Raw genomic sequence first — 22,932 nt, 5'->3', positions numbered from 1 at the left:
AGAAAATAGGATTTTGGTACTTACCAGGTAAATCCTTTTCTTTGAATCCATAGGGGGCACTGGACGCCCACCCAGAGCAGTTTTACCTGGTTGTGGTAGGTTCAGAGAATCTTATGCTAACACACTCTCACCGACTGCTTCAAATTAGCAAGTTCTATCGGGTTTGGTGTCAACTGTTAGTTGTCAGTAACGTTATGTGTCAACTTTATTGTTGTCCGTTTTGTTATATGTAATTCTCCATTGTCAACCTCTATAGCTCCTGTTCGGCTCAGTAAAAAACACTGAGGTACTCTGGGATATGGAGGGTAGGAGTAGTCTCAAATTTTAATTTATTCAGTGCCTAGTTCCTGTGGAACCGTCCATATCCCAAGAGTACTCCAGTGCCCCCTATGGATTCAAAGAAAAGGATTTACCTGGTAAGTACCAAAATCCTATTTTTTAAGTAAGCTAAATCACATTTTTAGGATGGACTGGGTGGAGGCTATTGTAGATAAAGGTAAATTCGTGGAACGATTCTTTAATCTTTGGGAATCCTATATCTCCACTTTGCCCCTTAATACATGCCTGCACATTCACAACAGCCTCAAGAATACATCATGGTACCTAACTAGATTGGCTGCACAGGACCAACCTATACCATTGGTCTAGGACTGGGCGGTTGTGGCGGCTTCCCCCTGGGTTACCTATACTATGTATAATAGCGTCAGCGTAATAAATGTTGAATTCTTAGAAAGTTAAGGTCTTTATTATTGGAAACAAAAGAAAGATCGATGTACGGTTTCACATTACCTTGTTTTAATCCTTGTGTATTATTACTCCATGATTTCTGTACATCTTAATCTATGCTGTGATTTCCATGATGTCTCAATAAAAATTGTTTATAAATAAATAAATAAATGCAGAGACGACTTTCGGCAGGAACTGCTGCCTAGTCCTGAGCTCTGCTCTGTCCTTGTAAAAGACCAAGAAGGGACTTTTACACAATAAAGCCCCCAATTCTGAGACACGCCTAGCAGAAGCCAGGTCCAACAACATCGCCATCTTCCATGTGAGGTACTTGTCTTCTACTGTCATCAGTGATTCATACCAGGAGGACTGTAGGAACTCCAACACAACATTCAAACCGCAGGGTGCCATGGGTGGCACGAAAGGAGGTTGTATGTGAAGCACCCCTTGCAAGAAGGCCTGAACTTCTGGCAAGAGAGCCAACTTCTTCTGGAAGAAGAAGGAAAGCGCTGAAATCTGGACCTTGATGCATCCCAGATGTAAGTCTTTATCCACTCCAAATAGAAAGAGGGACAGAAGAAATTTGCTTTATAGTGGTGCACACATATACAAATAATAAAATATAACCTTTATTTCATAAGTTATTAAAAAGTGTTAGCGAAATGTTAAATGAGAGTAGAGAAAGTGAGTGCAAGTAGGAAAAGTGATTAAAATTAGGAACTCCTGCGCTTCAGTAGTCCACTGATCTCATGAATTGTTTATGATATAATACATATATGCAATTGTGTCTGTGTCTTGTGTCCGTGCATGCGTTGTGCGGCTGTTATATTGGCCACACAGAGCCGGCCATAGGTATAGGCAAACTAGGCAATTGCCTAAGGCATTTGATATGCCTAGGGGCATCAGCAGCTTCTGCTGATTAAAATGATATGCGGCATGCCTATATTCTGTGTGTACCATTTCATATGCAGATACAGCCACAGTCTTACACAATATATAGGCATGCTGCATGCAGAAGGTGCTTGTGCATCTTAGCCACATAGCAATGCAAACAAGATGCATTTTCATAAAAAAAGGTGCCCGATGTTAGCATTGAGGCAAGATTTATGAGGACACATCTGTATCCAAGCAGAGGCAGAGGCCACAGTGTTAGTGGCAGTGCGAGTGCTGTGTGCATGTGAGTGGGTTGGTTGTGCAGTAGTGTTCGGAATATGAGTAAGGAGCATTATGTGTGTTATGTAAAAATACATTAATAATGTGCAACATATGTGTAAGGGGCAGTATGTGTGTCATTATGTGTATAAGGGCATAAAAAATGTGCAGCATATGTGTAATAGGGTAGTACTGTATGTGTGTCATTATGTGTATAGGGGCACTAATAATGTGCAGCAAATGTGTAGGGGCACTATGTGTGTCATTATGTGTATAAGGGCATTAATAATGTGCAGCATATGTGTAAGGGACATTATGTGTAAAAAGGGCATCAATAAAGGTGGTCATATTGTGTAAGGCGCATTATGTTTATAAGGACATTAATAATATGTCTAATATGTGTAAGGGGCATTACTGTGTGGAATTATGTGTATAAATGCATTACTAATGTGTGCCATTATGTGTATAAGGTGCTCTACTATGTGGCGTTGCGTATAGAAAGGGCACTACTGTGTCATCTAATGTGAATAAAGAGCAATAGGGTGTGGTGTAATGTGAATAAGGAGCAATTCAGTGTGATGTAATGTGAATAAGGGGCTCTACTGTGTGGAGTAACATTTAAGGTAAAGTGGTACTACTGTGGGATGTAATATGAATTATGGACACTATCGCACGATCAAATGTGAATAAAGTTGCAGTACTGTGTGGCGTAATTGGAATTGGGGTTACTATTGTGTGGCCATGCCCCTTGCCAGCAAAAACACACCCCTTTTTGGGCTGTGCGCCAAATGTGCGAACTGTTCCTATTTAAAATATAAGGGTTACAAACACCAAAATAAGGACTGCTTATGAGGGGTGATGGTGCTGGGAAAGAGGTGCAAGGTCAGAGGCGGAACCAGCGGTTGTGCTAGGGGGCACCAGCCAAAATCTTGCCTAGGGCATCATATTGGTTAGGGCCGGCTCTGTGGCCACAATATAGTTTATCAACCCTCTCGGGATTAAAATATACGGCAGAGCGGAACAGTATGTCTAATGGAGTCACTGTCTCTCCAATCTGACACTTTTGAGTGTGAGGAGGACATGCTAATGTATTAATATAGATACAGCAAGCCGGATAATGTTATAACCATGGAGAGACAGTGACTCCATTAGACATACTGTTCCGCTCTGCCATATATTGTAATCCCGAGAGGGTTGATAAACTATATTATGGCCGATATAACAGCCGCACAAGGCATGCATGGACACAAGACACAGACACAATTGCATATACTGTATGTATTTTATTATAAACAATTCATGAGATCAGTGGACTACTGAAGCGCAGGAGTTCCTAATTTTAATCACTTTTCCTACTTGCACTCACTTTCTCTACTCTCATTTTATATTTCGCTAACACTTTTTAATAACTTATACAAATAATAAAATATAACCTTTATTTCATATGTGTGCACCACTATAAAGCAAATTTCTTCTGTCCCTTCTTTCTATTTGAATATATATTGTTGCTTGTGGTAGCACCCTCCATCTCTTTGTGCATAAATACGAATAGCCACATGAGATAAATAGGGGGTTCTCTTTGATATAAATGTACCTGTGCGACTAATAACACAACTGTTTTATCCACACCAGCCTGCAGGAATCATTGCAACCTTCCCAAGTTGAGTTCTGCAGAGGAATATGTGCGTTCCTCGCACCAATGAGACATATCTCCGTCAGATATGATGATATTGTTTTGACGTCACAGGTTTTCTGGCTTGCACCATAGTGGCAATGACCTTTTTGGAAAGCCCTCTGTGAGCTAGGATGTTCCGCTCAACTTCCATGCTGTCAAACGAAGCCGCCGTAAGTCCGGGTAGATGAACGGTCCTTGTTGAAGAAGATCCCTTCTTAGCGGTAGAGGCCAAGGGTCCTCTACGGACATTTCCAGAAGAGCCACGTACTATGTTCTTTGGGGCCAATCCGGGGCAATCAAGATTGCTTCCACTCTTTGATGTCTGATCCGCTTGAGCACCCTTGGGATCAGCGTAATCGGAGGAAACAGGTAGACCAGCTGGTCAGGCCAAGGCGATGTCCGCACGTTCACTGCACTTGCCTGCGGGTCCCTGGTTCGTGAGCAATAGCAGCAAAGCTTCCTGTTGAGATGAGAGGCCATTAAGTTGATCTGTGGGCATCCCCACCTGTCGATGATCTGCTGAAACACCTGAGGTGTAGTCCCCACTCCCCCGTATGGAGATCATGGCGACTTAGGAAGTTCGCTTCCCAGTTGTTCACTCCCGGAATGAAGATCGTGGACAGTGCTTTTCCATTTCTTTCTGCCCAGAGGAGTATTCTTGACACTTCTCGCATGCAGGCCTTTTTGTCCCTCCTTGTTGATTGATTTACACCACCGCCGTGGCATTGTCCGACTGCACCTGGATCGTTTGATCCCGGAGTAGAGGGGATGCCTGAATCAGAGCATTGTAGATAGCCCGAAGTTCCAGAATGTTGATCGGAAGAAGGGCCTCTTGGGCAGACCATCTGCCCTGGAACTGCGCCCCCTGGGTGACAGATCCCCATCCTCTCAGACTCGCATCCGTCGTGAGGAGGATCCAATCCTGAATCCCAAAGCGTCGAACTTCCTGCAGGTTGGAAGACTGTAGCCACCACAGGAGTGAGATTCTGGCCTGAGGTGACAGCCGAATCATCCGGTGCATCTGAAGATGGGAACCGGACCACTTGTTCAGGATGTCCAATTGGAACGGTCTGGCATGAAACCTTCCGAATTGAATCGCCTCGTACGAGGACACCATCTTTCCCAACAATTTTATGCAAAGATGAATGGAGACTCGAGCAGGTCGGAGCACCATTCAAACCATTTCTTGAAGTGTTCTTACTTTGTACTCTGGGAGGAACACTTTCTGTGCTACAGTATCCAGTAGCATCCCCAGAAACAGGATCCGTTGAGACGGTTCTAGGTGGGACTTCTGCAGATTGAGGATCCACCCGTGGTGTGACAGAAGTTGGATAGTGGGAGCTATATGGAACAATAGAAGCTCCCTGGAGCTTGCTTTTATCAGGAGATTGTCCGGTATGAAATAACATTGACCCCCTGGACCCTGAATTGAAACATCATTTCCACCACCACCTTTGTGAACACCCTCAAAGCTGTAGACAGGCTGAAGGGTAACGCCTGAAACTGGTAGTGATCGTTCAGCAGGGCAAACCTCAGTTAGGCCTGATGAGGAGGCCAAATTGGGATATGTAGGTAAGCGTCCTTGATATCCAGGGACACAAGGAATTCCTGTTGTTCCAGGCCTGTGATCACCACTCTCAAGATTCCATCTTGAATTTGAAAACCTTCAGGTAAGGATTCAAGGACTTGAAAGAGTCAGAATGGGTCTCACAGACCCGTCTGGTTTTGGTACTACGAACAGACTGGAGTAGTAACCCTGTCCTTGTTGTAGTATGGGTACTGGAACAATGACCTGGGACTGGACCAACTTGTTGATGGCCAGCAGTAGCATACCATGCATAATCGTTGGGGAGGAGTACCGTCGAACTCCAGCTTCTAACCCTGAGAGATAAGGTCGCATACCCAAGCATCTTGGCAGGAACCGTCCCAGATGTGGCTGTAGTGACATAACCAAGCTACCACCACGAGATCCCCTTGGGGTGGGTGGACACCGTCATGCTGAAGTCTTTATGGAAGCAGAACTGGTGTTCTGGTCCTGAGATCTGGCAACCAGTGGTGTGCGGTGAGGTCAGTGGCTGGTGAGGCACTGCAGCCAGAATATCCACTGAGTCTCACCGCTGACCCTTACCACTGCTGAGCTGGTGCCCGCTACTGCACCTAAGCCTATGCCCGCTACCACCACCGCCCCTGATGCTCACTACCCCCGCAACTAAAGGCCACGACCCCTTGCCACTAATTTGCATCTCAGACTGATGCCGTACACACACACACAAACACACACACACACACACACACACACACACACACACACTACAGCCTGACTTTTTCTTTGCTGTCCGCAAAGACAGACAGTGATGATGACACATGCACAGGACAGAGAGCCTGCACGTTCCTTTGGATTGCTAGTCCATTCATTGCCCGGCAGCCACAGTCAATCCCTGCCTGCGAAGCCAATGGCTGTCAGCAAGGAAGTGGGGAGCAGGGAGCACTGTACCGCAGATCAGATGTTATAGAGATCAGATCCGATCTGTGATGGCCTGCCCATTCAGATGGGGTAGGGGGCGGCAATCATGAAGGGTGCGTGGGGGGGCTGAGAATATGCGGAGTAGCAATCGCAGAGTGGTGTAATATACAAGATGAGTGCAGAGTGGTGTAATATACAAGATGAGTGAGAGAGGGTGGGAGAGATCGTGGTAGGTTGAGTATACAAGGATGCTGTTGTGGTGTAGGGCCGCAACATGCCGGGTGCTATTGCGGGGGGCAGAGGATTGAGAAAGACTCGGGGAGTATTGCAGAGGGAGGAGTGGCAGTGCAGCTATAATAAGAGTTGGCTTATTACCTGCACGCACGCTGCTTGGCTCCACTGTAGGGTTTCAGAGCCGGGCAGTGGTGGCGGCGTCACGGGGGGGGGGGGAGAGAGAGAGAGAGGAGGAAGTGAACGCAAAGTACGGAACTGGGGGTTCTGTGGCAGCGCCGCCCACAGGGAGCTTTCCCTGCATACACTTCCTTCCGTGGCCGGCGGCGCAACCCTTCTTCCATATCTGCCACGGTGCAGGGAAGCGGGCTGCTGGATGGGCTGGGGGTCGGACTGGTGGGCAGGGACGGTTGGCCTCATACAGTGAAAATAAAATATGTATACTTAAAAAAACATCCTAGACGTCCTCCCCCCCCCCCCCCAAACCGCTACTGCCCAATCACAGAGACAGGGGCGTGCTTCATATGGGCTGAAAGCATGCCCCTGCCAAAGAGGCACTTATACCACTGCCGCTTATAGGGCTTTTTTGAATGGGCTTTTACTGCCCAGTGCTTGGCCCCACCCCCCTCTTCCTGCACTTTCCCATTGACAACGGGAGGCACCAAAAGCGGTGCTTCTGAAACAAGCCTCCCCTGCCTGCACGTCCCTGCTGGCAACGGCTGGTTTCTTAGGTTTACCTCTGGAGCCTCTAGCTGCGTTGGACGCCCCTCTGGCCCGGGATCGAAATCTGGAGGACTGAAAGGACTGAGTAGACGGTACCGGGTAGATACGTCTAGCAGGCAGAACTCCCGAAGGGAGAAACGTGGATTTTCCAGCAGTAGCTTTAGAAATCCATGTGTCCAATTCACCTCCAAAGAGCCATTTGACTGTGAAGGGAAGAGATTCCACATTACGTTTGGAGTCAGCATCAGCAATCCACTAACACAACCATATGGCTCTGCGCGCAGACACAGCCATACCTGTTTTTCTGGCATTAATATTGCCAATCTCTTTAAGGGAGTCACAGAGGACTCTTGCCGTGTCCTGAATGTGATTCAGGAAAGTAACAGTATTAACTAAGGTCATATCACCCGAAAGATCTTCCTTAATTTGATTAGTCCAGGAATGAATTGCATGTGTATTCCAGCAACCTGCTATGACCGGTCTTTGAGCTACACCTGCAGCAATGTAAATAGATTTCGGAGTGGTCTCAATTTTCCTATCTGCCGGGTCCTTTACCGCAAAGGAGCCCGGAGCAGGGAGTACCGCCTTTTTAGAAAGGCGAGAGACTGAGATGTTTACTGCTGGAGACTCCTCCCAGAATTTTCTGCCTTCAGGGGCAAAGGGGAATGCAAAAACCATTTTGACACCTGATATTTAAAATAGCCTGGAAGACTCCAGATAAGAAATAAGTCATCCAATTCCTTGGAATCAGGAAATGTGACTGTCAGATCCTCCAGGGGGAGCTTTAACACATCTCTAATTGCCAATATGAGGGGTTCAATACCTTGGGTAGGGGTGGAATCCCCACTTTTGGGGTCCACATCATCCCCATTATGCTGTATATCATCATCAGTATCTGATAGTAGTGCAGGTAAAGCACAGGGGAATATGTTTAGCAGCTAGACTTGTTACTGCTTGTTGCAGTTCCTGAATCTTATTTCCATTTGCAGTGAACTGAGATGACATATTAGACATCATATTTTTATAGCCCCCAACCAGGAGGGCTCTGGACACATTGATATCAGCATTTAGAGATGGCTGACTACACTGCTCACATGATATTGAGCCAGATGAACTAGGAGAGAATCTAGCATTACATACACTGCATGACTTCTGTTTTACCATTGTGAATCAGAAAAACAGGAATAATACACATATCAATATCAGGCTGTGTTGCATATTACAAGCCTTCCCTATTGCATCTGAGAGGAGACACAGGAGAGAGGACCCTAGCGCACCCAGCGCTGCACAGCCCCAGTGAGGCTGTCAGCGTTTTTATGTGTAAACACAGTGAGACTGTAATATGATAAAATCCCTCAGAGGGATTGTTATTGTGCACTAGTATAGCGGCTCTCCGCCTCTACACCTGGTACCAGCGATCCAGGGACTGTTTGGAGGAGCTGTGGAGGCTGCTGCTGCTATGCAGAGGAAGGCGCCAAAATGCAGCTGAGCCAGCTCTCGTGTAGCTCTGCCCCCCGCCATGGCGCCGGAGCTACTTCTGTATATTTAAACTGGCCATGTCTCCCAACATGTATAACCTCACATAAGTGCTTGGTTTACTATATTTAGCCAGTCTCACTCAGGGGCTATAGCGGGTCCCCTCCAGGAGGGACCCGTACACCACACCCGCGCTTTCAGCTGCACAGTAAAACCGGGGGACCCCCCTAGCGGGACCCCCCGGTTGGTACTCGCCACCAATGATCACCTTCAGGCAACATTAGGGGTGTGCGGCATGCTGCGGCTGCGACTGCCAAGGTGCCATGCCCCGCTGAACAAACAGCTCCTCAAGACGGTGGTCCTGCAGCCGGGTAGCGGCTCTGCACCTCAAGAGGCTGGTGACCGCTTCCCCCCCTAACTCCCACGGTGCAGTTATGCTGTTGCCCAAACAGCATAACAAAATAAATAAAACTTTTAAAAAGAAATTGAAGAAAAACTCTGGAGCTTGCAGAGTTTGCATCCTCTCCTGAGGGCACTTTTTTCTAAACTGAGCTGTGGGAGGGGGCATAGAGGGGAGGAGACAGCACACCCAGTTGAAGAAATTTATAGTGCACTAGCTCCTTTGGACCCGGCTATACCCCATCGTACTAATCTGTCCCCAATATCCCTTATGGATGCTAGAGAAATAACAATGATATAACAAAACTGGGTAATAACAAACAGTCATAGAGGTAGGAAGGCCCTGCTCGTAAGCTTACAATCTATAAGGAAATAGGCATGGATACACATGGAGAGGTGCTATCTGTTGTATAGTTGTACACCAGATTGCAAAGGTTCTTGGTGGGCTTTATGATATGGTCATACAGCAATGATGAACTGGGGTCGAGAGGAAGGATGAGAAGACATGTGAGGATTTGTGTGGACTGTGCAGAGTGGATGCAATTTGATAGGAAAGTTTATGAAAGTTATGTGGGCAGTTCTGGAATTTGATACACTTGCCTGAAGAGGTGAGTTTTCAGGGAACGCTTGAAGGTTTGCACACTGGAGAAGAGCCTTATTGTACATGGTAGGGCATTCCACAGAGTGGGTGCAGCTCAATGAAAGTCCTGCAATTGTGAGTGGGAGCGAGTAATGAGTGTGAATGAGAGACGCAGATCTTGTGAAGAGCAAAGAGGTCGGGTTGGGAGATATTTGGAGAAAAGCGAAGTGATGTACGTTGATGTAGTTTGGTTAATGGCCTTGTGTGTGAGTAAAAGTATTTTATATTGAATACGGTAGAATACAGGTAACCAATGGAGGGACTGACAGAGTGGATCTGCAGATGATGAACATCTAGCGAGGAAGATTAGCCTCCTCTGCATTCAGAATGGATTGTAGTGGTAAGAGTCTCGTTTTGGGAAGACCAGTTAGGAGACTATTGCAATAATCAATGCAGGAGATAATGAGAGCTTTAGCAGTGTTTTGTGTAAGGTCGTATTTTGGATATGTTTTTTAGATGCATAGAACATGATTTTGAGACTGATCTATCCTTTGTTCCCCACATTCAATCTGAGTCAAGGATGACACCTAGGCAGCGAGCTTGTGGGGTAGGGTAGATTGACGAGTTTTCAAAAGTGAGAGATATCAGGTTGGTACCTACTATTGGCCGGTGGAAATATAACTAACTCTGTTTTTGAAATATTAAGTTTGAGGTGGCAAGATGTCATCCAAGATGAAATGGCAGAAAGGCATTCAGTGACACGGCCCAGTACAGATAGGGACAAATCAGAGGAGGATAGGTAGATTTGAGTATCTTCTGCGTACAGATGATACTGAAATCCAAAAGAGCTGATTAGTTTACCAAGAGATGAGGTATAGATAGAGAAAAAGACCCAAGACTGAGCCTTGTGGTACTCCAACTGTAAAAGGTAGCGAATAGGAGGTAGATTTAGAGAAGCAAACTGAAGGAGCGAGTAGATAAGTAGTGTCACGCCTAGCAAGGTTTGAGGATCCGGCAGCTGAGACTTGCCCAAGGAAGTAGTTGTCTGCGGATGAATAAGAAGAGGGGGTTGGATATAGTTCCTTCTCATGGGACAAGGGCAATGCAGAAGGCAGGAGGAGCTAAGTGTCAGTGAGCTGTAGTTCTTGTGAATAAGGCTGTCACGATCCGGGTATCTGGACGCCATTTCTTACCCATCAGATGCCTCCTAGGGCTGGCTCAGCGCTCCAGGACCGGATCCCATCTGTTATCCTGATGTGTACATTCCTGTATCCTCTCCTGTCACTCTGGGACGCTGTCACAGTAAACGCCATATTACACCTGGCATGGCGTCTCCCGCGGCCTCCGCCGCCGTCCCTGAACTTCTGCATGCAGAGTGTCTGAGTGGCGATTGCGTCAGCCGCGGCCTCCGCTGTGTCCGCGTGGTTGGATGTGCATCTGTCGGCCTGGCGCCTCCTGTCTCCGGTGGCCGGCGCCGCCATTGCTGTTTTCATTACCACGTGGATTGCAGGCCAGGCTTCCCTCCGGGTGTCTGCATGGGCGCAGCCATCTTGGATTCTGTCGGCTGATCGTTTCCACCAATCTGTTCTCAGTGTTGTCGATCTGCATAATTGCCTAGCCAATCCCTTCCTTGCTGCAGGTATAAATACACTGTGCCTGAGCAAGGAAGGCGTCAGTGCTTTGGTTGTCAAACCTAGTTCCTGTTTGTCTCTCTCCTGTGATTGTCTTCCAGGTTCCAGCTCCTGTCTCAAGACTTCCACCATAGAGACCCGCACCAGCATTCCACCTGCGGTGTAGCCTGACTCTCCAATCCATTGTGGATTCATCTGTTTCCAGCTACAACATTACCTGCTTCCAGCTCAGCTTCCAGCAGAGTACAGCTTCTCTTAAAGGGCCGGTGTCCTTTCTACACTTTACCACTCTCCACCGGTATTATTATTTCTCCGCTCTCAAGTTCTACATTTCAGTTCATATTTCATCGCTCCCAAGTTCATTTATTATTTAACTGGTTCCAGCCAGTATCCACTCCGTGCTAACAACAGTCTGGTTCCAGCCAGTATCCACAGCAGCCGTTTTATCTTCAGCAACCCAGCTTTTCCTGGAACACCAGCTGGCACAATCCTGGGTTATCTCCATTGCTACAGTCGGGCCTGGTAAGGACTTTCCATCTAGAAGATTATAAGAACTATCTCACACTACCAGTGCCCTGTGGCTCCTGCCATCCTGTAGTACCCAGGAACTGTATTTATTCTTTGCTGACTTTTACGTTTTCTTTTACTGCTGCTGTGTTGCGGAGTTGTCATAATAAACATCATTGACTTTTATCCAAGTTGTCGTGGTCACGCCTTCGGGCAGTTATTATTCATGTTACTTACATGTCCAGGGGTCTGATACAACCTCCCAGGTTCCGGTACATCTCAGCCCCTACAACTGAGGCTGCCTCCCGTCAGCTCAGGCCCTCAGTTGTGACAGTAAGCACTGACCTAATGAATCCAGCCGGAGACCAGGATCAAGCGGCCAGGCCGATGCAAGAACTGGCAGCCCGACTAGAACATCAGGAGGCTGCACAGGGCCACATCATCCGCTGTCTCCAGGATCTCTCTACTCGGCTGGATGGGATTCAGACAACTCTCCGTGGATCAGGCGCGTCTGGTGTGTCAACCACAGTGACTCCAGCTATAACCCCACCCACCTTACCCATTTCTGCTCCACGTCTTCATCTTCCAACGCCAGCAAAATTTGACGGATCTCCAAGATTCTGCAGGGGATTTCTCAACCAGTGTGAGATTCAGTTTGAGCTACAACCTGGCAATTTTCCCAGTGACCGTATAAAAATTGCCTACATTATTTCTCTTCTCAGTGGCTCAGCCCTTGATTGGGCATCACCGTTATGGGAGAGGTCCGACACCCTGCTATCTTCCTACACTGCCTTCGTGTCAACATTCAGGCGCATCTTCGACGAGCCAGGCCGGGTAACCTCAGCTTCATCCGAGATTCTCCGTTTACGCCAGGGGTCACGTACTGTAGGACAATATCTGATACAGTTCCAGATCCTGGCATCCGAACTGGCATGGAACGACGAGGCCCTGTATGCTGCATTCTGGCATGGCTTATCTGAGCGTATTAAAGATGAGTTAGCTACCAGAGACTTACCTTCTAAGTTAGATGAGCTAATCTCACTCTGCACGAAAGTTGATTTACGTTTCAGAGAGAGAGCAACTGAGCGTGGAAGATCATCTGCTCCAAAATCTTCTGCTCCTCCTCCTCGTCAACTGTCACCATCTAAAGATGAGCCCATGCAACTTGGCCGTTCCCGTATAACTCCTGCTGAGCGCCGAAGACGTCTCTCCGAGTCTCTCTGTCTCTATTGTGCAGCTCCGTCTCACACCATTAATGCCTGTCCCAAACGTCCGGGAAACTCCAAATCCTAGCTCGCCAAGGAGAGGGCCGGCTAGGAGTAATGATCTCCTCTCCATCTCCTCAAGATTGTAATCTCCCAGTCTCGCTTCAAGTTGCTCAACGTTATCGGAACGTCATTGCCCTCCTTGATTCCGGAGCAGCTGGGAACTTTATTACTGAAGCCTATGTTAAACGGTGGTCCCTACCCACCGAGAGACTTCCTTCGTCCATTTCTTTAACTGCCGTGGATGGCAGCAAAATTTTTGATGCAGTTATTTCTTTAAGGACTCTACCAGTTCGTCTGAGAGTGGGAGTTCTTCATTCCGAACTTATTTCTTTTTTAGTGATTCCAAGAGCCACACATCCTGTGGTCCTGGGCCTTCCATGGCTCCGTCTTCACAATCCTACAATTGATTGGACGACTACGCAAATCCTGGCATGGGGTTCCTCCTGTGCTGAGACATGTTTGTTTAAAGTATTGCCTGTCTGTTCTTCCTCCCCCAGGTCGTCTGATGTTCCACCTCCTCCATATCAAGATTTCACGGATGTGTTCAGTAAAGCTTCTGCTGATATCCTTCCTCCTCATAGAGAATGGGACTGCCCGATTGATCTCGTTCCAGGGAAGGTTCCACCTCGAGGCCGAACTTATCCGTTGTCTCTGCCTGAGACGCATTCTATGGAGGAATATATTAAAGAGAACCTAGCAAAGGGGTTCATTCGACCTTCTTCTTCTCCAGCCGGCGCAGGTTTCTTTTTTGTAAAAAAGAAAGATGGTGGTCTGCGGCCGTGCATCGACTACAGAGGTTTGAACGACATTACCATCAAGAACCGTTATCCTTTACCCCTGATTACTGAGCTCTTTGACAGAGTTAGCGGAGCTACCATCTTTACAAAGCTGGACTTGAGAGGTGCATACAATCTCATCCGGATCCGTGAGGGTGACGAGTGGAAGACCGCCTTTAACACCCGTGACGGACATTATGAGTACCTCGTCATGCCCTTCGGATTGAGCAATGCTCCAGCTGTCTTCCAGCATTTCGTCAATGAGATCTTCAGAGACATTCTATACCGTCATGTCGTGGTCTATCTAGACGATATCCTCATTTTTGCCAACGATTTAGAGGAACATCGTTTTTGGGTTAAAGAGGTTCTGTCCCGTCTCCGTGTCAATCATCTCTATTGCAAATTAGAAAAATGCGTCTTTGAAGTCAAGTCCATTCCGTTTCTAGGGTACATTGTGTCCTGTTCCGGACTAGAGATGGATCCTGAGAAACTACAAGCAATCCAAAATTGGCCGGTACCCTTAACCCTCAAAGGGGTCCAGAGGTTCTTAGGGTTCGCCAACTATTACCGAAAGTTTATACGAGACTTTTCCACCATTGTGGCGCCTATTACTGCTTTCACTAAGAAGGGTGCTAACCCGTCCAAGTGGTCTGAAGAAGCCATGCAAGCATTTCATCTTTTAAAACAAAGGTTCATCTCTGCGCCTGTTCTGAAACAGCCTGACATCGACTCTCCTTTCATCTTAGAGGTGGATGCCTCCTCCGTTGGAGTAGGAGCGGTGTTATCTCAGAGGGCTAAAGATGGCCATTTACACCCTTGCAGTTTCTTCTCCCGGAAGTTCTCCCCAGCTGAGCGCAACTATGCCATTGGCGACCAGGAGTTGCTAGCCATCAAGCTCGCTCTAGAAGAGTGGAGGTATCTGTTGGAGGGAGCTTCTCATTCAATCACCATACTTACAGACCACAAGAACCTTTTATATCTGAAAGGCGCACAATGTCTCAACCCTCGTCAGGCCAGATGGGCACTTTTCTTTTCCAGGTTCGACTTTAAACTCAAGTTCTGTCCGGGCTCTCAGAATCGCAAGGCCGATGCCCTTTCCCGCTCATGGGAGCAAGAAAATGAGTCAGAGTCTTCAGACAAGCATCCTATTATAAATCCGTTGGCATTCTCCACGGTAGGGATGGACTCTACGCCCCCATCAGGGAAAAGTTTTGTGAAACCGATGCTAAGGAAGAAGCTCTTGCATTGGGCCCATGCTTCCCGTTTTGCCGGACATACAGGTATCCAAAAAACCCTGGAGTTTATCTCTAGGTCCTATTGGTGGCCAACTCTGAAAAAGGACGTCTTGGAGTTTATTGCATCTTGCCCAAAGTGTGCTCAACATAAGGTATCCCGCCAGTCGCCTGCGGGGCAACTGGTTCCACTATCTGTTCCCCGTCGACCTTGGACCCATTTGTCGATGGATTTTATTACAGATTTACCCATGTGCAACAAGTTCAATACCATCTGGGTGGTAGTTGACCGGTTCACCAAGATGGCACACTTCATTCCTCTCACCGGTCTTCCGTCAGCTTCCAAGTTGGCTCAAGTATTCATACAAGAGATCTTCCGACTCCACGGTCTTCCTGAAGAAATTATCTCAGATCGAGGAGTTCAATTCACAGCCAAATTCTGGCGAAGTTTATGTCAAGTCCTCCAAGTCAAGCTAAAGTTTTCCACGGCTTGCCATCCTCAGACCAATGGTCAAACCGAGAGGGTGAATCAGGACTTGGAGGCCTTCCTCCGCATCTATGTGTCCTCCTCTCAAGATGACTGGGTTCAATTACTTCCCTGGGCCGAGTTCTGTCATAACAACCAGTATCATTCTTCATCTGCTTCAACACCATTCTTCACTAACTTTGGATTCCACCCTAAAGTCCCTGAGTTCCAACCGCTTTCAGCAACTTCTGTTCCCGCAGTGGATATCACCTTGCATCAGTTTGCCAATATCTGGAAGAGCGTACGATCAGCTCTGCTCAAGGCATCGTTCAGGTACAAGAAGTTTGCGGATAAGAAGCGTCGAGCAGTTCCTGCTCTCAAGGTGGGTGATCGGGTATGGTTATCCACGAAGAATTTGAGGTTAAGAGTTCCCAGTATGAAGTTTGCACCTCGCTATATCGGTCCTTTCAAGATTGAACAAGTCATCAATCCTGTTGCTTACAGACTCCAGTTGCCTCCCTTCTTAAAAATACCCAGGACATTCCATGTTTCCCTGTTGAAACCGCTGATCTTGAATCGGTTTCATTCCTCACTTCCTCCAACTCCGAAAGTCCAAACTCAACGAGGCGTTGAGTATGAAGTGGCCAAGATCCTGGACTCACGTCACCGTTACGGTCAACTACAATATCTTATTGACTGGAAGGGTTATGGTCCTGAGGAACGTTCATGGACCAATGCTTCTGATGTCCATGCTCCTGCCTTGGTCCGGAGATTCCATTCCAAGTTTCCTCAAAAGCCAAAGAAGTGTCCTGGGGCCACTCCTAAAGGGGGGGGTGCTGTCACGATCCGGGTATCTGGACGCCATTTCTTACCCATCAGATGCCTCCTAGGGCTGGCTCAGCGCTCCAGGACCGGATCCCATCTGTTATCCTGATGTGTACATTCCTGTATCCTCTCCTGTCACTCTGGGACGCTGTCACAGTAAACGCCATATTACACCTGGCATGGCGTCTCCCGCGGCCTCCGCCGCCGTCCCTGAACTTCTGCATGCAGAGTGTCTGAGTGGCGATTGCGTCAGCCGCGGCCTCCGCTGTGTCCGCGTGGTTGGATGTGCATCTGTCGGCCTGGCGCCTCCTGTCTCCGGTGGCCGGCGCCGCCATTGCTGTTTTCATTACCACGTGGATTGCAGGCCAGGCTTCCCTCCGGGTGTCTGCATGGGCGCAGCCATCTTGGATTCTGTCGGCTGATCGTTTCCACCAATCTGTTCTCAGTGTTGTCGATCTGCATAATTGCCTAGCCAATCCCTTCCTTGCTGCAGGTATAAATACACTGTGCCTGAGCAAGGAAGGTGTCAGTGCTTTGGTTGTCAAACCTAGTTCCTGTTTGTCTCTCTCCTGTGATTGTCTTCCAGGTTCCAGCTCCTGTCTCAAGACTTCCACCATAGAGACCCGCACCAGCATTCCACCTGCGGTGTAGCCTGACTCTCCAATCCATTGTGGATTCATCTGTTTCCAGCTACAACATTACCTGCTTCCAGCTCAGCTTCCAGCAGAGTACAGCTTCTCTTAAAGGGCCGGTGTCCTTTCTACACTTTACCACTCTCCACCGGTATTATTATTTCTCCGCTCTCAAGTTCTACATTTCAGTTCATATTTCATCGCTCCCAAGTTCATTTATTATTTAACTGGTTCCAGCCAGTATCCACTCCGTGCTAACAACAGTCTGGTTCCAGCCAGTATCCACAGCAGCCGTTTTATCTTCAGCAACCCAGCTTTTCCTGGAACACCAGCTGGCACAATCCTGGGTTATCTCCATTGCTACAGTCGGGCCTGGTAAGGACTTTCCATCTAGAAGATTATAAGAACTATCTCACACTACCAGTGCCCTGTGGCTCCTGCCATCCTGTAGTACCCAGGAACTGTATTTATTCTTTGCTGACTTTTACGTTTTCTTTTACTGCTGCTGTGTTGCGGAGTTGTCATAATAAACATCATTGACTTTTATCCAAGTTGTCGTGGTCACGCCTTCGGGCAGTTATTATTCATGTTACTTACATGTCCAGGGGTCTGATACAACCTCCCAGGTTCCGGTACATCTCAGCCCCTACAACTGAGGCTGCCTCCCGTCAGCTCAGGCCCTCAGTTGTGACAAAGGCTGAGGTAGAGAACTGTGGCTTGTGAATGATGACTTAAAGATGTAGTTGTAGACAAAGAACTGTGGGTTGTGGCTTGAAAGATGAGGCTGTAGATAAAGAACTGTGGAACTGTGAATGGTGGTTAAAGACGTGGCTGGAGACAAAGAGCTGTGGACTGTGACTTGAAAGACGAGGCTGGAGATAATGAACTGCAGACTGTGGATGGTGGTCCAGAGACGTGGCTGGAGACAAAGATCTGCGGACTGTGGCTTAAAAGACGAGGCAGAAAGCCCGGGGCCGTCCGTGCCCAAAGGGTCTTACTGGACCGGGGTTTCCAGGAGCGCTTCCACAGGCAGCAGTAGGTTAGGAACGGCAGGGCTGCATCAGCAACTGAGAACCGGCTAAGCAGGGTTAGGAGTAACCAGAATACAGCAAGAATCCTGGGAGCACAGGGCTAAAGCACCTACAACAGGGTTGTAACTTGAAGCACCTGCGTCCCTGTCATAAACCAGCCCCCCTTTATAAGGAGAACACTCCCTGGATTGGCTGGAAGGGACAGGAAGCCAAAACTATGCCTTAAACTTTGGTCTCCAACATGGCGGCGCCCAGTAATGCAGACCTCCCTGTAAGGCCACACAGTGCACTGCCCCATGTCTCCTAGCAACTGCCCTGGCAAGGAGAGACCCGCTGCAGCGACAACCCGCCGCCTCAAGCAGACCCCCTCACTGCCGCTACCTCTACCCATGGACCCGGCGCGACAGATCTCCGCCACCGCTGCCCGCACGCCGCCTGCAACGCCAGCCCCGTGGCCCCAGCGTACCGGTAAGACCCCGGATGCTGACAGTACCCCCCCTTTGCGGGTAGACTCCAGACACCTATATGGTTTAGCTGGAAACTTGGCATAAAATGCCCGAAGAAGTCTTGGCGCATGGACATCTTCTGTTCCTACCCAAGACCTTTCCTCAGTTCCAAATCCTCTCCAATCAACAAGGTACTGGAGGCGACCATATCATCTGCGAGAGGTGAGGACCTTGCGAGTCTCAAATTCGTCTCCTTGTGCTGATTGGATCTTGGGAGGTTTAGGCAGAGCAGCTCTGAATCAGTTAAGTACCAGCGGTTTTAAAAGAGAAATATGAAATGCATTAGGGATTCTCAAATGCGGACGCAACTTCACCTTCTAAGCCACAGGATTTAATACTTTCTTGATTGGGTAGGGCCCAATAAATCTGGGAGCAAACTTTTTAGTAGGTACCTTCAACCTTAGGTTACGTGTGGAAACCCAAACCCGATCTCCCACCTTAAGACTTGGTACAGCTTTTCGCTTCAGATCCGCATAGGTCTTATACCTCTTGGAAGTCTTAAACAAGGCCTCATGAACTTGTCTCCAAGTTTTGGTAAATTGTCGAAGTCCTGATTCTGCAGCAGGAACCTCGAGCGTAGGTAGAAGCTGGAAGTCTGGAACTTTCGGATGATAACCATAATTTATGAAAAATGGAGAAGACTTTGTAGCAGAATAATAGAGTTTGTTATGGGCAAATTCTGTGAATGGGAGAAAGTCCAGCCAGTCGTCCTGGGAGAAGGACATGAATAAACTTAGAAATGTCTCCAGGTCCTGGTTCACTCTCTCTGTTTGTCCATCAGTTTGGGGATGATATCCAGAGGAGAAATTAAATTTCACGCCGAGAGCAAAACATAGGGATCTCCAAAACTTGGCCACAAACTGAGGACCTCTATCAGATACAATTTCCTGCGGTAGACCATGGAGTCGGAAGATCTCTGCTATGAACAATTTTGCTAACTGGGATGCTGATGGAAGACCAGCCAGGGGAACGAAGTGTGCCATTTTAGAGAACCGGTCAACAATGACCCACGCGGTATTTCCTCCACCAGATGCAGGTTAATCAGTAATAAAGTCCATAGAAATATGCGTCCATTGTCTTTCCGGCACAGGTAGTGGATGGAGTAACCTGGCTGGAGGACCTTTGGGACTTTTATGTTGAGCACACTTTGGACAAGCAGCCACGAATTCCTGAACGTCAGTCCTGAGATGAGGCCACCAGTAGGAGCGCTGAATGAATTTGAACGTTTTATGACCACCCGCATGGCCCATGAAGGAGGAGGAGTGAGCCCATGTAAGAAGTGTCTTGCGTAGATTTGGTGCAACTAATATTTTTCCAGGAGGGGGAAGTGGAGTAGTATTAGTTGCTGAGAAAGAGATGGACTCCAAGATAAATTGTTCTTTTGAACAATCAGAGGGTTCTTCAGCACTTAGGGAATGGGATAATGTATCTGCCTTTTTGTTGAGGGAACCTGGTCGTTAACTAAGTTTAAGGTTCAAACGGGTAAAGGAGAGTGCCCATCTTGCTTGGCGTGGGTTCAGACATCGAGCTTACTGTAGATATAAGAGGTTCTTGTAATCCGTGGTCACCGAGATTGGATGCTGGGCTCCCTCCAACAAATACCTCCACTCCTCAAAGGCTAACTTAATTGCTAGTAATTCTTGTTCCCCAATAGCATAATTCTGTTCGGCGGGAGAAAATCTTCGTGAGAAGAACGCACAGGGATGGACCTTTTTGTCCTTGAAGAGCTGGGACAATACTGCTCCTACTCCTACAGTGGAGGCATCAACCTCCACCAGGAACGGACGGCTGAGATCGGGTTGACAAAGGACAGGAGCGGTCATGAAGGCTTCCTTTAAGGATGAAAAGGCTTCTAAAGTCTCCGGAGACCACTTGGCAGAATCTGCTCCTTTCCTAGTTAATGCGGAAATGGGGGCTATGACAAAAGAATAATTCTGAATGAATCTTTGGTAGAAGTTAGCGAATCCCAGAAAACGTTGAACCCCCTTAAGGGTAGCTGGAAACGGCCAATCCTGGATCGCCTGGACTTTAGCGGGGTACATCTGTAATTTCTGTCCCGAGAGGATGTAACCGAGGAATGGAATCGTGGGTACTTCAAAGATGCACTTCTCTAATTTACAGAATAATTGATTCCTCCGTAAACGAGTTAGAACCTCCTTGACTTGTTCTCGATGGGTCTTCAGATCCCTAGAAAAGATGAGGATGTCATCCAAATACACTACCAAGCAGTCATAGAGGAGGTCTCTGAAAATTTCGTTAACGAATTCTTGAAAGACTGCTGGAGCGTTACACAGGCCGAAAGGCATTACCTGGTATTCGTAATGACCATCACGGGTATTAAATGCCGTTTTCCATTCGTCACCTGGGCGAATACGTATTAGATTGTAGGCCCCCCGTAAGTCCAATTTGGAAAAAACAGTAGCTCCTTTAACACGGTCGAATAGTTCTGGAATTAGAGGCAACGGATATCTGTTCTTAATTGGTATGTCGTTGAGACCTCTATAGTCAATACAGGGCCGCAGACCCCCATCCTTCTTTTTGACAAAGAAAATCCCCGCCCAGGCCAGAGAGGTGAAAGACCTGATGAACCCTTTATCCAAATTCTCCCGGATATACTCCGACATGGCCTGTGTCTCAGGGAGTGAGAGAGGGTAGGTTCGACCCCGGGGAGGAGTCTTGCCTGATACCAGATCAATGGGACAATCCCAAGTGCGATGCGGAGGCAAGGTGTCCGCCCCATGCTTACTGAAAACATCTTGAAAGGCCTGGTATTCCACAGGAAGGCTGGAAGAACAGAGGGGTCTTACTGAGGGCAAAAAGTTCTGGAAGAAGTCTCGTCCCCAAGAAAGAACATCCATGGTTTGCCAGTCTATGTGGGGATTGTGTTTTATTAACCATGGAAATCCTAGGATCAGTTTGTGAGAGGCTTTAGGAATTACTAGGAAAGAGATATTTTCCGAATGAAGAACTCCGACCTTCATCTTGAGAGGAACAGTACGAAAGGATATTATTCCTTCAGGAATCTGACTTCCATCCACCGCAGTAATTGAAATGGTACGATCCAAATGGACCGTTTGTATTCCAGATCGTTTAACCAGAGCTGATGTAATGAAACTTTCGGCGGCTCCGGAGTCGAGTAGTGCAGGGATGAGAAGAGAAGAAGAAGGGAGCTCCAGGTGAGTTAATAAGACAGACTCTTTCTTGGCAAGTAATTCTGAGAATTCTCCTAGCTTGACCTCTCCGGCACAGGCTAGGAGCGGGCGGTTCCCGGACGTTGACTGCAGGATTTCACAAAATGATCAGATGCACCACAATACAGGCATAGGTTCCCTTGTCGCCGTCTCTGATGTTCTTCATTTGAGAGACGGGAACGATTGATCTGCATGGGTTCTTCAGCAGTTGGTGATGATGGTCTTGGCGGGAGAACGACTTGAGACTTAGGACGATCTGACTGCGATCTCTCCATACAGCATTCTCTGTACCTTAGGTCTAACTTATTGCATAAGGAAATTAACTTATCCAACTTATCAGGTACGTCCTGAGTTGCGAGGTCATCTTTGATCTTTTCGGAGAGACCACTCCAGAAAGCTGCAATGAGAGCCTCCTCATTCCAGTTCACTTCTGAGGAGAGTGTACGAAACTGGATCATGTACTGACTGTCCGTACGTGTGCCCTGACGCAGGCGCAGGATCTCCAATGAAGCGGCAGAAGTCCTGCCCGGTTCGTCGAAGATTCTTCGAAAGGTGGCCATGAACTCTGAATAGTTAGACAGGATGGGATCCGTCTTCTCCCACAAAGGTGAAGCCCATTCCAACGCTTGCCCAGTAAGCAAAGAAATTATATAGGCTACCTTGGTTCGTGCTGATGGGAAGTTGGCCGACTGCAGTTCGAACTGGATTTTGCACTGGTTGAGAAACCCGCGGCAATGTTTTGGGTTCCCATCGAACTTACTGGGTGATGGCAAATGTAACTGTGGAAGTGGTACTGGTACAGGAGGAAGTGGGACAGGGGTGCTAATGTGGGAGCAGCCGTAGATACTTGAGGGGCCGTCATGGCAACACAGAGGGAATCGAGACGTTCAGACATATTCTGCATGAACTGCACAATTTGAGATTGTGTGGCCTCCTGCTTACTCAAGCGAGACCAGATATCTGCAGTTGAATCACCTCCTGAGGCCTGATCACCCGTCAAATCCATGGGGCCAGTGCTTACTGTCATGCCTAGCAAGGTTTGAGGATACGGCAGCTGAGACTTGCCCAAGGAAGTAGTTGTCTGCGGATGAATAAGACGAGGGGGTTGGATATAGTTCCTTCTCATGGGACAAGGGCAATGCAGAAGGCAGGAGGAGCTAAGAGTCAGTGAGCTGTAGTTCTTGAGAATGAGGCTGAGGTAGAGAACTGTGGCTTGTGAATGATGACTTAAAGATGTAGTTGTAGACAAAGAACTGTGGGTTGGGCTTGAAAGACAAGGCTGTAGATAAAGAACTGCGGTACTGTGAATGGTGGTTAAAGACGTGGCTGGAGACAAAGAACTGTGGGCTGTGACTTGAAAGACGAGGCTGTAGATAATGAACTGCGGAACTGTGAATGGTGGTTAAAGACGTGGCTGGAGACAAAGAGCTGTGGACTGTGA

The sequence above is a fragment of the Pseudophryne corroboree genome, chromosome 8 (assembly GCF_028390025.1).
Source record: "Pseudophryne corroboree isolate aPseCor3 chromosome 8, aPseCor3.hap2, whole genome shotgun sequence".
In the NCBI taxonomy this organism is placed as follows: Eukaryota; Metazoa; Chordata; class Amphibia; order Anura; family Myobatrachidae; genus Pseudophryne; species Pseudophryne corroboree.
Note: the sequence above shows the minus strand (reverse complement) of the source record.